Raw genomic sequence first — 5,903 nt, 5'->3', positions numbered from 1 at the left:
CACTTGGACTCAGGAAGGGGAACATCGCACACCGGGACCTATCATGGGGAGGGGGAGGGAGGAGGGACTGCATTGGGAGTTATACCTGATGGAAATGACGAGTTGATGGGTGCAGCACACCAACATGGCACAAGTATACATATGTAACAAACCTGCACGTTATGCACATGTACCCTAGAACTTAAAGTATAATAATAATAAAAAATAAAAAAGAAATAAAATTGTTCAACTGATTTATTTACATTTAGATGAATATCTAAATTAAATTTAGATGAATATCTAACATTTGTGTTAAAACTAAAAATTAGTCATGTCTCTATGTTTTAGTTAATTAAATATTATGATTACCATAAAAAAGAAATGATTTTAGTATTTTAGTATTATTGCCTTTAAAGCAATTTTTTCACAGTGTATAGTCCTTTGATGGAAGTCATTTGGGTTATTCATCAAAACTAGACAATTGCTTAATTACCCCAAGGCACAGAATCCACACTACAATTTTAAAACATCAAAATAGGAAAAGTAATTAGTCTCTTGAGTATAATTAATCTGTCTACTAAGAATTGGGCTGAATTGTAGTTTGGTGTTCTCCAGAATTCAGAAGCCAATTTTAATTACACTGAAACGCTGAACTTGAAGCTTGCGGACTTTGGCTCTTAAAGTAAGTTAAATCTTTATATTTACTGTGGGTCTGAGAAAACACAGGACACATGGAAAGGAAGGTTTTACTTCCAAAGTGAGACATCTACAGCAAAACTTCAGGATTGTTTATTCTTCTTTTATAAGCTAGATATTGTTTAAGGACCATAGAGTGTTTGATAGGCATTTCATAAAGCAGATGCAGTTTCTTTCTACCACACTTTCATTGACAAATATCAAGCACAGTGTTACTGGATATTAACACAGAGAAAAAGACATAAAAAACTAATAATTTTTATGGTAAACTTTAGAGAAAGGAGAATGTTGTTAGTAGCAGAAATGGTGCACTTCACAAAATATCTATGCATCAAATGATTATTTCAGCCAATGAACACTTCAGCAAATGATCAACTCAACAAAACATTTGTTCACCGTATTTACTTAATTTAGTAATGCAATGTTTTTAAGAATGCATGAATTTCTTATTAATTCACACTGTTTTAATATCTTTCAAAGGTTTCTACAGAGTTTTCAATTTGTAGTAGCAGTTTAAGAAATGTATTTGACAAAAGCTAAGGGCTATAGGAAAGTTTAAATTTCCTTTCAATATATTTGGTATTCATAAAAGCCTATTTGTTTTCACTCGTGGCCTAAATTTAAGCATCACTTTACAGTGTTCAGTCTGTGCTAATATATTGTTAATCATTTGCAATATAATACCTATGTAATAAGCCATGTATCATTACCAAGATGCCTTCTACAATTTTTCAAGTAAGAAATTGTTTCTCATATCTATATCACTCAGAAGTGAAAATATACTGAGCTTCATTTATTTCTTATATATTACCTGTATTTCAAATTTTTAAAGAATTTCTAAGCAAAGCCTTCCTTTGCTCTTTTGCATGCATGGCTAATGTACATAGAATTAGAGATACAAATAATGCTACAAATTTAATTAATATAGTAATCCTTTCTAGGAAAATCCCTAACAATAAACATAATAAAGATGGCAGGGGATATATCAAAAACAAACAAATATTTACTGAGGCATGTAGAGAAAATATAAACAAATGAAAGCCACATTCCTTTCCTGACTAGGAAGATGAAATGCAAACTTTACTTCCCTCTGTGATAACTGAAACAGTTTATGTGAAAAATAACGTAAAACAAAGTCAAACTGGCATTGTGGATGAGAGTATTTATTCACTCGTGTGTATGGAGGTTCAGAAGAAAAGTGAAATTCAAGATTGGCTTAATTTATTGACTTAATTATGTCTAAAATCTATTTATTTTAAATATTTTCTTACTGGCATGTTTTTAGCTTTATTCTAAAGCTAAAATTGACTTTTTTCCTGATTGCAAGTCAATTGCCAAAACCTCCATGAGCAAGAATATTCCTCACCCACATGGTGGGGAATTTGGGGCAGGGCATGGAGAGAAAAGCAGAGAGAAAGACAGCTGTATCTCTCTTACAAACTTCAAACAAAAATCCTGAAGTCCATTCTAATTGGCCAACCTTAAATTATGTGGCCAATTCTTAACTAGTCACTACAATGAAGAAAGTGCCAGATGCTGATTAATTTAAGCCAATAAAGAGCTACCTTCGGAATGTAAACCAAATTTCTTGGCAAGTATTCAAGAATAATAATAGAAGTGAGGTTGGAAATAAAAATAAAATGCTCTACACACTTTCCAAATTAGTTGTTATTTACCATATAGGCATTTAAATTAAGTGGTGTTGGGAGAACTTGAGAAATTTGTTCTAATTTCATCTAGAAAAGTATCTCTAAATTCAAATGTTTATAAGGTCAAAGAAGTTAAACTAACAAAATCAAGTCAAACGAAAGGGCATCTATAATATGCAATGACAGGGTAAACCTGTATTTTATTTCCTAACTTGGACATTATAAGAGTAATTATTAGTCTGGGTAACAGTTACAACCCAGACCATCCCATGCAAATCTGAATATATATATATATATATACACATATATATATATATACACACACACACACGTATATGTGATATTATATGATATTATTATCCTATCTCTCAAGAGCATGCTCTCAGCACGTGCCAATTATTGCCATATAAGAAATAGTCTCAGCATCGCTGGATTTTCTGATCTTTCAGTAGGAAAAAAAATCCGATTTTTATATGAATTATTCTAACTTTAAAATATTGCTTTAATTAAAAAATAGCTAGAAAATATTTGTTGTTTTTCAACCTCTGTTCTAGAAAGTAAATGAATAAAAATCGCTTTTGTTATTTGAAGAAAAAAGGCACAAAAAACTAAGCATATTGCCAAATATTAAAACACATAAATACCACAGTAACTAAAGCAGTGTGGTATTGATGTAAGAATAGGGAGATAAATTAATGAAAAATAAAACACAAGTCAGAAACAGAGTCAACAATATGTAAGCATTCAGTATGGTCATCATACAAAAGTCATTTGTCCAGTACATTTTTTGTCTCCATTTCCACAGTCACTACCCTGATCTCAGCCACCGTCACTTCTCACCTGGATTCCTAATAAAGTCTCTGAGCTGCACTTTTTATCTACTCATATTACTCTTCAATCTATTCTACATATTATGGCTAGAGTTTTGAAAATCACAAACCTGAACTTACTATTTCTTTCTTAAAGTACATCAATAACTTTTCATTGTTTTAGTACAAAGAAAAAATTTCTTCATGCCTGTTATGAAATTCACCGAGTGGCCCTTACCTGCTCTTATGCTTCAACTTGTCCAGCTCTCTCATATGTAGGCTCTATTTTCAAGCCTGGTAAGTTTGAGATGCTTAATATACATATAAATCGAAGGTACTGAATTAAAAAAATGTTATATGCAAGTCGTGAGTTCAAGAAAGACTGTTAACCTAGATGCATAACCCTGAGAAGCATTAGTGTTTTTATGTGCTTAAAGCAGTGAAACTGAGTTTACTTAAAGAATATACATAGATACAGAAGATTAGAACTCAAATATCTAAAGAAAACATGCTCTAGAGCACAATGCAATAATACTATGCAGCCTTTTTAAAGAAGTAAATTCTGTCACTTGTGACAATATGGATAGAATTGAAGAACATTATGCTAAGTGGAATAAGCCAGGCACAGAAAGGTGAATACCACATGTTCTCACTTCTATGCAGAATCTAAAACAATTGAACTCATGGAAGCAGAGAGTAGGATGGTGGTTACAGTAGCTGCAGATTGAGAGAAATGGGGAAATGATGGCCAAATGGTAAAAAATACCAGAAACGAGGAATATATTTTTTAGTTCTATTACACAGCATGGTAAAAATGGTTAATAATAGAGTACTATACATTTCAAAATTGCTGAGAGTAAATTTCTAATGCTCCCACTGCAAAAAGAAGTTAAGTATTTGAGATGATGGATATGCTAACCAACTTGACATAATAACTCACATTGTATTTATGAAACATAGCATCACTTTGTACCCCATAAATGCATATCATCCATCCTGGCTAACACGGTGAAACCCCGTCTCTACTAAAAACACATAAAAAAAAAAAAACTAGCCAGGAGAGGTGGCGGGCGCCTGTAGTCCCAGCTACTCGGGAGGCTGAGGCAGGAGAATGGCATAAAAAAAACCCGGGAGGAGGAGCTTGCAGTGAGCTGAGATCCGGCCACTGCACTCCAGCCCAGGCGACAGAGCAAGACTCCGTCTCAAAAAAAAAAAAAAAAAAAAAAAGCATATCATTATAAATTATCAATTAAGAATTAAAAAAAAAAAATTATAAAATTGTAAAAGCAAATATATAAAAAAAAAAAAGAAGTCAAAGTCCTGATTGCTGTAGCATCCAACATTCAGAGGTTAGAAAAAGAAAAAAAGAAAAAGCAGAGTAAAGTGAGAAGAATTTCCCAGTAAAGCAGGAAAGAAACCAGTGTCATTTTTGGGAAAGAGATGAGGAATAAAAGAAGGTACAGTCACTATCATATGTCAAGAAAAAGACATACATTTATGAAGATTGAAAATGACAAAAAAAAAAAAAAAAAAAAAAAAAGCATATCATTATAAATTATCAATTAAGAATTAAAAAATTAAATTATAAAATTGTAAAAGCAAATATATATATAAAAAAAAGAAGTCAAAGTCCTGATTGCTGTAGCATCCAACATTCAGAGGTTAGAAAAGAAAAAAAGAAAAGCAGAGTAAAGTGAGAAGAATTTCCCAGTAAAGCAGGAAAGAAACCAGTGTCATTTTGGGAAAGAGATGAGGAATAAAAGAAGGTACAGTCACTATCATATGTCAAGAAAAAGACATACATTTATGAAGATTGAAAATGACAAAAAAAGCTGTTGTATTCACAAAGTATGTTATTATCTATAGAGAAAATCCAATGGAATCTAAAATTTTTATAAATAATGCAGAAATCTAGCAACTTAAATATGCAATCGATATACAAAAATCAATGTTTTCTGTCTGTAACAAAAGTGAAAAAAACATAGTTTTTCAAGGATTCTATTTGACATAATAACTCCTTTTTTCCCCAATCTCAACTCAACTGACTCTTTCAACTCAATCTCTTTTTCTTACCATGCTTTCTGTATGTGTATGGGTGTGTATCACAGGCACATCTCTGATAAAATGTGAGTATGATCTTTATAGAGCAAATTACAAAATTGTGTTGAGATATATTGCATAGAAATGTGTATCTATATACCACATTGATGTATGGGAAATGTTAATATCTTCAAAACTATCAATTATCTTCAATTACTCTATACATTCACAATATTCTAAACAAAATCTCAGTAGTTGTGAAGTATTTGGAGGAACTTGACAAGCATAACTTAAAACATATGTAGAAAGGAAAAAAGCTAAGAATAGCCAAAAATTTACAACACTGGCTTCAGTAAAAGTACTAAACAAATATAGTGTTGGAATAAAAATAGCAGATTTGTGTTTATGGAATGACAGAATTTTATAGATGACAGAATTGGCATTTCAGTTCAGAAAAAGATGGAGTAGTATTTAATAATTTGTAATATAATACTTATCAATGGTGGGATTGGGAATACATCTCTATGTTGATATCAAAATGAATTCCTCATGCATTAAGCACTTAAATGTAAAAAGAAACATTTTAGAACTCTCAAAAGAAACCATACAAGAATATATTATTTTCTCACAATAGTTTAAAATACATTAAACAAGACCAAAAAACACAGTACATAAAATATTGCTAATTCATATACATTAATATTCAGAGTACTGTTCTTTAAATCATAAG

Source organism: Rhinopithecus bieti, unplaced genomic scaffold (assembly GCF_001698545.2).
Source record: "Rhinopithecus bieti isolate Rb0 unplaced genomic scaffold, ASM169854v2 scaffold_42630, whole genome shotgun sequence".
Taxonomy (NCBI): domain Eukaryota; kingdom Metazoa; phylum Chordata; class Mammalia; order Primates; family Cercopithecidae; genus Rhinopithecus; species Rhinopithecus bieti.
This window is presented reverse-complemented; position numbering follows the sequence as displayed.